Source organism: Manis javanica, chromosome 1 (assembly GCF_040802235.1).
Source record: "Manis javanica isolate MJ-LG chromosome 1, MJ_LKY, whole genome shotgun sequence".
NCBI lineage: Eukaryota > Metazoa > Chordata > Mammalia > Pholidota > Manidae > Manis > Manis javanica.
The window spans coordinates 186,889,313-186,901,647 of record NC_133156.1 but is presented as its reverse complement, the minus strand read 5'-3'; positions in this window follow the sequence as shown (position 1 = coordinate 186,901,647).

Sequence of the window (12,335 nt, the reverse complement as noted above, 5' to 3'; positions counted from 1 at the left end):
ATCCATCAACAGGTGAATGGATAAACAAAATGTTCTTCAAGGATACTATATACCGATGAAAAGAAAAAGTGATAAACACACACAACATCATAGATGAGTCTCAGAATAATTATACTGTATCCAATAAGCCAGACAAAAACGGATCACATGAAGTATGATACGATTTATATACAGATTTTTGGAGATCGCAACTAATATAAAGCAAAAGAAAGTAGATCAGTGTTTCCCTGGGGCAGGGAGGGATTACAAAGAGGTATGAGAAAACTGATGAGGGTGATGGATGCAGCCACTTGACTGTGGTAATGGTTTCATGGGTTTATACACATGTCAAAAATTATCAAAGTGTGCACTTTAAGTATATGCTCTTTTTTGGTACGTCAGTTATATTTCTATAAAGCTATTTTTTTAAAGTGTGACTTTGAAGGACAGAAATATATAAATGGATCAGACTTTTGAGGTTGCCAAGTTTCTCTTACCTCTCTTCATCCCCAACTGGCAGGTACCTTTAGGAAAGGCTTTTCTATCATATGCTCCTGTTTTCAAGGTCTTTTGTTCCCACTGGGTACTCAAAAAAAAACAAGAATCAGGGAAGTATCTCATGGGATGATAATAATCATAGCTCTGTTTCTGTAAATCATCATATACTTGCTAATGCACATTCACATATGTGATCTAACATTTGCCTTTTTAAGTACAGTGTGCGTGAGGTGGGTGTTATTTGATATGGCCATTTGCCACGTGAAGGCCCATGGAGACACAACAAGCAAGTTCAAGATATTTGCTCTGAGCTGTACAACAACTTAGCTGAAACTGGAAGGAATGTTTTCTGGTTCAGTCCATTGTACTTTGCAGGACACTGGCTGCTGTGTAAGTCAATCCATCTACTTGGAGTCCATTTTGAATAATAGAAGTAGAATTCAGTGAAGGAAGGCGGAGAAAGGGGTCTTACCCTAGCCTTTTCATTGCTTCTGCTACAGGAAGTTCACTGACTCATCTTAGATGTCATTTCACATCCTCAGTGTGATCTTTTAACACGATTACAATAGATTATGTGAATGAGTTACATTTGTTTGTTGTGGACTCCTTGAAGTGAATTGAATGATAATTACAGTGAACATTTATGGGGTTACTTATTGAGCTAGTTATTGCATACTTACTAATAGGCCTGTGCAGTGGCTACAATTATAAACCTCTCCATTTGACAGAAGAGGAAACTGAGGCACAAAGTTTCAGTAGCTTCACCAAAGTCACACAGTTGATGCATGGGAGAACGGGGATTAGAATTCAGACTATATGACTTCAAATTTTCACCCTATGTCCCTAATAATGCGTTTTATGTAATACATGTAAATTAAGATAGCCAGATTGTTTTAAATAGATTGGGAAGTCATAAGCTAGATTGGAAAGCACAGAAATCTGCCTGATTATACAACTGAGGGGCTGCTCCCCATGCATGCCTTCTGCACCTTGTCGGAGTGAGGTGGAGGGAAGGCTGAGAGCAGTAAACGGGTATATGAAAAATAAAAGGACTGATAGAGAAAGGGACTGACCTTTCCAAATATCCTTACCTTTTCCTGTGCTTTTGTTTTACTATATTCTATTTCTCTCTTATTGGAGTTATGGCCTTCAGAGAGTCATAATTTAAATAAAGAGAGACAAAAAACTTGAATTGCTTCAGAATTCTATTTTTCCATTCTCCCTAATTGTTCAGCAGAGTTCCACTTCTTCCAACTCATTGTTTCTTATTCTTCACCAAAGAGAACTGACTTTTTTAAAAAAACTAGTACTTCTGCTTTAGCTACTATTCAAATAAATGGTCCCTTGAGCCCTTAATAAAAGGGTTAACCTTCACTAGACAGACTTTGAAATGCTATTCCAGCTTTAAAATTTAAGACCTCCTGTTTCTCTGTGTCCTCCTATCTGTTTGCAAGTTCTTTTTTGCTCTTCATGGTGGGAAGGATTCCTCTTCGTCTCTTCCTGTGCCTCATTTGGCTGCTCTGCTAACTCCTGGGCCGTATCCCGTTTTCGGAACCAGGATTCCAGTGGCTCCTGGTTGCCCCCAGTCATACGGAACCAGTTGAACTACAGCTCACAGATAGCAAAATGGCAGGGCGGTGCTCTGGGAGTGGTGTGGAGAGAAGACCTGACTCCCTCACTCCGAGTGAGGTGCTCCTGCACCTCAGGGCAGCAGAGGGAATTGGGTATGCTACTGTTCCATCACTGCAGAAGAATTATTCACCCCATAGTTACTCCTCCAAAATTGTTCTCTTTGAATACAATTTTTAAACCTAAAGAAGTAGATCCTGGATGACTAAAAAAAAAAAGTCAAAAGATGATTCTCAGAAAGCTAATAATGCTGAGATTTTTAAGGAACTTTTGAAACTTCAACAACAATGATCTTAGGTTTCCAGTTGTACAGAAGCCATCAACAGCAAAAATAACTTAAATAATGATAAGAATAAGATTAGAAACTGAATTAAATTGTTACATACTTTGTCTCTATCTCCTGGTTTTTCTTTCTTGCTAAACAAGAAATATCCAGCATTAGTGGAGAAACGTAATTCCATTAATTCAAATTTCCCTCAGTAGAATACAAAAAGCTTCATAGAAAAATATATGTTCACATTACCAGAAGGTAAAGATTTGAAAAGGGCGAATGGGTTTAAATATAATATCTTTTTTCCACTTTAAAGTGATTTTTAATTCCTTTCTTGAAAATGTAAGAAATTACATTCTGTTTTACTGACATTGTTGTGTTGAATATTTCAACCTTAAAAATGCATCTTTAAGAGTTTGTTAAATGAATTAAAGAACTTTATTATTTATGTGGAAGTTTAAGACTCTTAAAACCAGAAGGAGCATACTCTTTTTAGAATTTCTTAAAATATATTCTTTTATCTCTCTTTTATTTATATTTGTTGTTGGTTTAGGGAGTGATTAATTCCCCATTTTTTTCTATTTAAAAAAAGAGACTGATACCTTTTGGGAATGACCCTTGAAAAAAGAAAATATTATAAAGAAGTAGTTTACTATATTTTACACAAATAAAGAATATGGAATAAACCAGAAGATATCAAAGGAGAAATAGATTAATATAAACTCATAGCATTATGCAATTTATAATTCAAAAATATAATTAGAAAGTAAAGTTAATGGTATGGTAGTTTTACTAGAAATTAAACAGGAAAATGATTATTTATACTTTTAGAGACATAATACTTTTTATGTATGGATACCAATCCACTTTAAATATTTTCTTTAAGTATTACAAATTTTTTATGTTTTTTAAGAGGAAAAATAAAAAAATACAGAACTCTATTATGAGAGAGGCCTCCTGAACACTCAGATACAGTTTTGCTGACCTGAAATCATGATACTTGTACAACTTGCCTTCTTCACTTGCGAATATGTAATGCTCCTCTTTCCTTCCCCTACATGAAGATTTGTTTAATTCATTTCATGATTGATAACATTCTATTTTTTGGATAGACTGTAATTTGTTTAAAGAATCCTTTATTAATAGACTTTTCTATTATTTACAGTTTTTCTCTATTACAAATAAGACTAAAATGAAAATTCCTTCACTTGTATCTTTGCTCACTTGTCAAAGTATATCTTCAAGAATATGAACACTTCCAACCCTTTTGATAGATACTGCTAGGCTGATCTCAGTTTACTCTCAGCTCATATTCTTACTGAGAATGTATAAGAATTCCTGTTTGCTCCTCACCAACAACTGGGCCCTATTAATATTTTTTCATCCTCGTCAAACTAAAACATGACACAACTTGTTTGAATTTGTGTTTCTTTAGTTGTGGGAGAAAGTGAACATTTCTCTCGTGATTATTATTTGGGATTTTTCTCTTAAGCCACTTATTCCTTCCTATGTCCACTTTTCTATTGGATGATGGGTCCTTGTGTTAATCTGCAAGATAAATTGCACTTTGAGGAAACTGGCTGTTATCAGCATTATAAGCCACCACTCCTTAATTTCTTGTATTTTCATTTTGTTTATGCTGCTTTGTACAGGGCAGATTATGGCAGAATATTTGACTTTTATCCAAATGCTGTTGATCCATTTATTTAACAAATATGTGTTGCATATTTACTACATGCTAAGGATACACTGCTGACCAAAACAAACATTGACCCTGCACTGATGTTAAACAAACAATGGAGAAACAAACACTGGTCAACTGATAAAAAAGCATGTAATTTCAAATAAAGGAAAAGTGTCAAGTAATCCTTTCCTTTCTAGCTTCTAGGCTGTTCATGCTGTACATTTCATATACCATAATTATGCCTTGGATATTTTTGCTTTGTTTTGCTAGTGGGATTTATTTCAGGATGGAGAATACTAATGTAGAAATCTCACTCTCTCTCTCTCTTTTTAAGCACGATTGGTCGATGTGCTGTTTATTAGCTGAAATACATATTCTGCAGCAGTTAGGTATGCCACATTTATCACTCACAGTTTTTACTCCAGTTTACCTTATTCTCAATTCTATTCTGTTTCACATTGACCTATGTCTGAATCAGTACCACACTGTTTTAAAGATTGTACTTTTGTAATTAGTTGCAATTGCTGGCAAGACCAATCCCATTTTTATTTTGTTTTACAACTAATTCTGGGAATTCACACTTTCTTAGTCCTCCAAAACCTGTTTATGTTTTCATGAACATTTCATTGAGTTTATAGAAAAATTCAGTGATGGTACTTCCTATTCATGACACAGATATGCCTTCCCATTTATTTCTTTTTATTTCCTTCCAGTAGAATTTCAAGGCTCTTTCACATTGGTCTCCACTTATCTTATTTACTCTTCAGCTTTCTTTAACTCATAATATTATTTATACATTTTGATGTCTTGTCTCAAAGATTTAATATTCCCTTTAGTTTCTTCAATAGTGGATAGCACTTGCAAACAAAATAGTTTTCTATTTCTCATGGCCTTTCTGAAAACTGGATATTTGTATCATTAACTTACCATTTTTCTTTCTTAGAAGAAAAATATATGGAGGCATGGTCATGAATTTTAGGTTTTTCCCCAATTCAGGGAATAGCAGACATCTACTATTTTTAATAGATGTTACTTATTTCTTTTTTTAAAATTGAAATGTAGTTGATATACAATATTAAATTGGTTTCAGATATACAACGTAGTGATTCAACAATTATATACATTACAAAATGCTCACCATGATAAGTCCAGTTACCATCTGTCAACATACAAAGACTGTTATTAACTATATTCTTTATACAGCTCTTTTAGCTTAATAACTAATTATTTTATAATTAGAAATTTGTACCTCTTCACCCCCTTCACTTATTTCACCCATTCCCTCCACCTCCTCCCCTATAGCAACCACCAGCCTAGTCTCTGTGTTTATGAGTCTATTTCTGTTTTGCTTGTTTGCTTATTTGTTCATTTGCTTTGGTTTTTAGACTCCACATATAAGTGAAATCATATGGTATTTGTCTGTCTCTGTCTGACTTATGTCACTTAGCATCCTGCCTTGTAGGTTCATCCATGTTGTTGCGAATGGCAAGATTTCATTCTTTTTTATGGCTGAATAATATTCCACTGTGTATATGTACTAGATCTTCTTTATCCATTCATCTATTGATGGACACTTAGGTTGCCTCCATATCTTAGCTATTGTAAGTAGTGCTGTAGCAAACATAGGGGTGCATTTACCTTTTCAAATCAGTGATTTTGTTTTCTTTGGGTAAATTTCCAGGTGGAATTACTGGGTCACATGGTATTTCTATTTTTAGTTCTTTGAGAAACCTCCATACCACTTTCCATAGTGGCTGCACCAATTTACATTCCCACTAACAGTGCACCAGAGTTCTCTTTGCTCCACATCCTCACCAACACTTGTTGTTGTTTTTTAACTAGGTACTAGCTTGTTTCTTTTTATTTTAAAGATTGTTCTTATTGCATCTTCAGTTCACTTTTTTATTGGAATAAAGTTGATATACAGTATTATTTTGGTTTCAGATGTACAACATAGTGACTCAATAATTATATACATTACTAGATGCTTACCATAATAAGTGTAGCTGCTCCAATACCAAACCAAGATGTTAGAGTATTATTGGATATATTCTCTGTGTTGTACTTCTATTCTGAAGATTTATTTTATAATTTGAAGTTTGTACCTCCTTATCCCCTTCACCTTTTTCACTCACCCTCCACTCCCCTTCCTATGGTAACCAACATTGTGTTGTATTTATAGATCTATTTCTTTTCTGTTTGTTTTGTTTTCTAGATTCCACATGTAAGTGAAATCATATGGTAGGTGTCTTTCTCTGCCTGGCTTACTTCACTTAGCATGATACCCTTGTTTCTTTTTAGATTACTGTCATTTCAATCATGAGTCGAAATTTTACACACACTTCCATTTAGTCTGGATACGGTGTCCTCAATTTTCAGTGACTCCCTATGCCTCCTCATCTGGATCCTGTTTGTGAATTTTCTTTGGTTTGAAGTCTATGTGTTTAGAGGTTCTATTCTAGACTCTGAATTTCTATCATCTAAGAGAGGTGAAAGCAGCGCGAAGACTGAATCAACTATGATTAGTGGATTTCTTCTGTTTTCTTCTGTGATGATGCTTTAAATCTCCCCACTTGGATCCACCCTTCTAGTTAGAAGTTAATCTTCTTCCTTTGTGGCATGGTCATCAATTTTAGGTTTTCCCCCCAGTTCAGGGAACAGCAGATACCTACTTCTTCAAAAAGAAAGAGCTCTTCCTCCCAAAGAGCTGCTACCATTCCTCTCCCATCCCTGGAGACTGGAGCATGAGAGAATATTAAAGGAGGAATGTTTAAATATGCAAAACTTGAGAGTGTTGGCACTGACAATATTAATACACAGTGGAGATCAGAAGCAACCTGATAGGGTTTCGACTCTGTTCTTCTCTTGGACTGTTAATTCCCTGAGAGGTCTTTCTCAGCATGCAGTTGCAACATACTCTCTGAGTGATCCCTACTCTGGGCTGTTTCCCATCTTCTTCTCAAACAGAGAAAAGTTAGTCCTGGTGCTCCTGCCATTTTGGGTGAGTCAGTCACTCTTCATGGAACTTTTGCTCTAGAAGGGCCTCTTCAGGCTTTCTCCACTTGGCTGATCACACACCCTCTCAGTACACTTTCCTGAAAATTAAGGGCACAAGGGTGAGTTTTTGAGAAATGTGCTCTTTCATGTTTCCTATAGTATTGGGTCCAGAAGAGTGAAATAGGATCTGTAACTCAAGATCCCCAGTTTCTTCTGTCCTCACAACTTTTATCAAGAGTTAGGAAGTATTGCAGAGGCTACTTTGCTGTTGTTTGTTTTCAAGTTTTAGAAGCAGAAAAGAATTTTCTTGCAAATACTCTGCCAGCTTCCCCTGGAACTCCCAAAGATGCCAACTTAAGCTTTTGCTAGGTAGGTTTGTTTAAACAGGCCAGATGGGTATTAGTCAGCCTAGATCTAAACTCACCTTGTTTTCTAATCCAGTAACCACCGCCCCCCGCAAAAAAAAACCAACCCTGGTGTTTCTCCATCTATCCTGCTCCCATATAAATCTTTCATTTGGTTCCTTACCCAGGGATTTTGGAGTGAGCAAGAGTGTTATTCATCAGCCCCATAAACTCCAACATGCCCTGCTTTCCTCAGGTTTGTAGGATTTGCAAACCCAAAGAACAAAAAGTGCCCTTCCGCTTTGCCTAATGCAGGAATGTTATCCCAAAGAGGACGACAAACCTGACCTTAAAAAAAGACTCTCAAGAAGACCTATCCCCTAAAATGAAGAGGGCCAAATACCTACACTATTGAGAAATAATGAATTTACTTTTTCTTGAAACTCTTCTTACCATTTCTTGTCTACCCTGGAGATTTATAGGAATTTGTAAAATATATGCCCCTGTAACATTCTTGGAATTCAGTCTTTACTGAGACTTTTTTTAGTTTGGCATCCGAGAGGCTACTTTAGTTCCTCTCCAGTATGTACCCGCAATCAGTGTACAGCACCATCAGGTAAGGCTGGGTTCCTGGTGAGAGTGAATGAGTCAGGATGTTCAGGCTTCCGCTGTTCTTATAACTACTCTAGAAAGAAACTTGAAAGCTTTTCGATTTATTATTCTTTTGCAAACAATAGATTTCTTTATTTAACTTGACCAAATGTGGAAATTCTAAGGTTCACTTGTGCAAAAAGGATGTTTTAAATTAAGGGCAAACTTTTTAAAAATGGACATCTGGGTATATATTTGCATGTCCTTTGCACCCATGATAACTCATCACTGTGAAAATTCAGGCAGAAGACGACACAAAAACCTCATTATGTAAAACCTCAGGAGAGCTTGGAAAATGACACCAGCAGCATCTGAAAACTGTTTTGTCCATGTGGCTCAGCCATGGGAATACCGGTTTTTGAATATCCCTTCCTCATTCAGAGGAACCAATCAGGGTCTTCTCTTCCCAGTCATCTTTTTAGGAATCTTTTGGCTTCACAAAGTAAAGAATCTTCAGAGAGTATTTTTTCACTGGCTCACAGCTTCCAAACTTGCATATTCCCACCAGGTCCAATGACATTAGATATTTAAAATGTCCAGTTTTTAAAAAGAAATGAACGTGAGAGAAAAGAAAGGTGTAGCTCCAAATAACTGCCTTTTCTGATTAAAAAAAAATAGTGCACATTTACTATAGAAACCTTGAAAATACAGGAAAGTAGAATAAAGAACATAAATGTAATTCACCATCGTAAACCACAATTAATATACTTATGTATGTCTATTGCTTTTACTCTTAAACATGTTCAAACATGCACATACATATGATAAATACCATTTTTAGTTTGGCCTTTTTATTTTTATAAGCATTTTAAATCCCATTAATATGTCTTCAAAAAACATCATATATATTAGCTTCATATATTCCTTCAGATAAAAAAGAGGATTCTGAATTTCCAAAGCTACAATATTCTTACTAGAGAAATGCATAAAGAAGCTGAACAGTTCAAAACAGAAGGAAAACAACCACTACAGCATCATGTTAAAATTTGCATGTAATAAAAAATGCAATTTTAAAAATAAGGTTTTTTTTTTTGTAATTTTGAGAGGGGGAATACTAAATCATTGTGTCCAATGCAGACAGATAATTCAGCAAAAAATCTTCAAAGCCATGAAAATGTTAGTATCATTTAAAGACCTAGAATTCTAACTTCTGGACATCTGTCTTTAAAATGTAGGGAAATCTACTCACACACATGCACAAAATGCCCTGTAGCTTAATTTGCAGCAGAGAAAAAAAATCTAGAGACAAACTAAATATCAAAAAATTGGGGATACTTAACAATATTATGGTATACCCAGGCTTTATAACATTAGGCAGACATTAACAATAGATAAAAATTTATGTAATAACTTGAAAAAGATATAATACAGTGGAAAGCAAAAGCACATAATCATATAAAAACATACATCTGAAGGAAGAAATTTCTTTATCCTTGTGTGGATGGTGGGATTATAGATGTTTTTCCTTTTTCTTTAATATTTCTTTCTGTTTTGGTACCATTTAGATAATTTAATCTTTGACTTCCTGGTGTACTTATCCAATCTTTAATAGTCACTACAGTTTTGATGTGATCAGTAGGGGATGAGGGAGAAAAGAAAAGGAGATGATTATTACTTAAATATCTAAGCAGTTGCACACACTAAAAATGATGGAATTCTCTCCTTTCGCTGGCCATACAAACTTCAAAAATGTGTGGCCGAAAATATGAGCCATTTTTCTTTCTCTTTTTCTATGCTAATTATCATAAATGCCTCTTTTATCCTTGAATGTAATAAAAGTTCATGGAATGCCTGATGAACTGACCCCAGCTGTGGATTGAGGTGGTGGTGAAAGTCATTTTCATTCAATGTGACAATATAGCTCTCTAAGGCAACTTCCAAAATAAAACCAGCAGCTAAAATGATACATAATCTGCCCATGAAGGCAACTACTACTGATCTCACACTTGCACGGGATTCCCAACCTCCTACGTCTCTCTAGGTCTTCCTTAATTCAGATTCTGAAGCATGGGTAATCAATAAATAATTTATTTGGTAAATGAATAAATTAATGAAAAGCAATGTCTAAATTGATCCATTTAAAACATGACAAGTCATTTCTAGTGCCTGCTAGGATACACTGAGCATCAATTCCATATTTTGCAATTTGTTTTTGAAGGGCTGGCTTCATTTAAAAAAGCAAACACCACCAACTCATCACGGGGATCCAGTCTTCAGAAACTGGGGCAAATCTCATAGGCCAAGTTGACTACTGGCTTTGAACTCAAAGTCTCCTGTGATTCTATCCAGATTAGTGACATACTGTGTCCAGTTATTAATTACACAGCTGCTCCAAGAATGGTTAATGGCATTGCATGAGATGCGTCCTTAGAGAGATTTAAGTCCTTCTGCCCTGCCCTTAGTACAGCCCTAGAACATATTGTTCTTCACTATAATGTCCCATCAAAGTCAGTGTTGCAAATATTAAATATTCTAAACCTTCTGATGGGACTTTTTTTCATGGTTAGGGAACATGAAGAAACCTAAGTAGAGAGTAATTTGCAAAGTAATAACAATGTTTCCTACCCAGGTGATAGCTCAGAGGAGATTTAATTGGATAAAATTACCCCATTCCAAGAAGAATACTTTGTACTTAATGTCACAATTATCATCCTGGATCTTGAAGAGATTTATGAACATTGATTAAACATCAGAGCACAATTTTGAAGGAGATGATATTAATATTATTTTACTGGGCCCAGAGAGTTTTGATTTCCTCTTCCAAAGCACACAGCAAACAATGAAGAAATAACCCGTCATCAGTGGTTGGATATTAGGATGTTTTTCCACCCCTTGGGAAGCTTTTTCACTTCCATAACATATTATAACTAAAATGGTAAAAGAAAAAAAAACACTTCTTCTCTTCTCAGTGTATCTTATAATTGCTATAAAGAAATGCATTTCTGATCGTCGCTGTCAGAAAGCACGTAAATCATTTCTCTTGACCCCCTGAGATTTTAGCTGGGGAGTTTCTGTTTATAATTAGTTTGCCCTCCCCCTTTCAGCTGTAAACATTTGGCATCAGCAGAGTTAAATATGAAATTCACAAATCACTGGGGCTGGCCTCTGGATTTCCAGATGAGGAGACTCAGACCCAAGGGGATGGGCAAGATGGAAAAGGGGCTATGTCTAAATAGTGAAGCAGCTTTACCCTTGCTGAAATGTCTCTATTTGCAGAGAATACCCCCATATGGCCTTTAAGGCCATGACTGCACCCATAGTTTGCTGGGCAATTGAGAAATCTTGAGTTGAATGGATGTAAATTCTTAGGTGGCCGACCGTAAAAGTGAAACTGATGGCAGAAGATTCAAGTTTTCAGCTCAGTGCAATTCAACATTAAAGATACATCAAACTTTAAAGTTCTAACTTGATTATTCTGACAATCCTCAAAAGACTTGAATGCTACCAACATGAAATAATGTGTGTAGAAGCATCTACCCCAGTGTTTGGCATAGAGGAAGCCCTCAGTAACTGCTCCCTCTTGTGCTCCAACCAGCCCCCCACATGCCTCTACCCTTCCTGGAGCCTAAGATCTAAAACTGCTTGGTCCACATATCTCTACGTGCCTTAAATACTGCAGAGCAGGTTTTGTTTGTATTTGCAGAAGCTTCAAGTACTCTATCAGATGTTTCTTTAAAAGCTTATAAATTATTCTCTGAGCTTTCTTTAAAAACAAATAAACATTAAAATGAATATGTGTGCATTAAAGTTCGTAATCAATAAAGTGTGATCAGAAATGGAGTCACAGAAAATGTATACTCACAAATGAGTCAGACTAACAGCTTTCACATGAGCCCATGTTTGGGAATAAATGCCTTCATGGCCAGTAAAGATACAGGCCTCCAATTCTGTAAGTACCCCCCACTCCTGGCAAAAGGTCCTGGTTTGGGGGGATGAGTGAGACTTACTCTTTTTACACAGAAAGTGAATTCCTGTTTCCTTTTGCTCAGCAAGCTCCAGGGAGAATCAGAATATAGGAACTGAAATCATATTTGCGGTTGTTGCTCTTGTTTTAAGCCTACCTCTACAATTCAGATGATCAGTTAGCCTCATGAAAATAGATTCTGGTGATCCAGGGACCTTTCCTCTATTATACTGTGTTTAAAATATATTTCCATCAATTGCAATACTTGGAGTTCTGATAAAGTAACAAAAATATCACGACAATACTGGTGATGATGAAGTGTGGGTAACATGGCTACATCTGTTTAACTGCATTAAAAAAAATAGAAAGCATGACAAA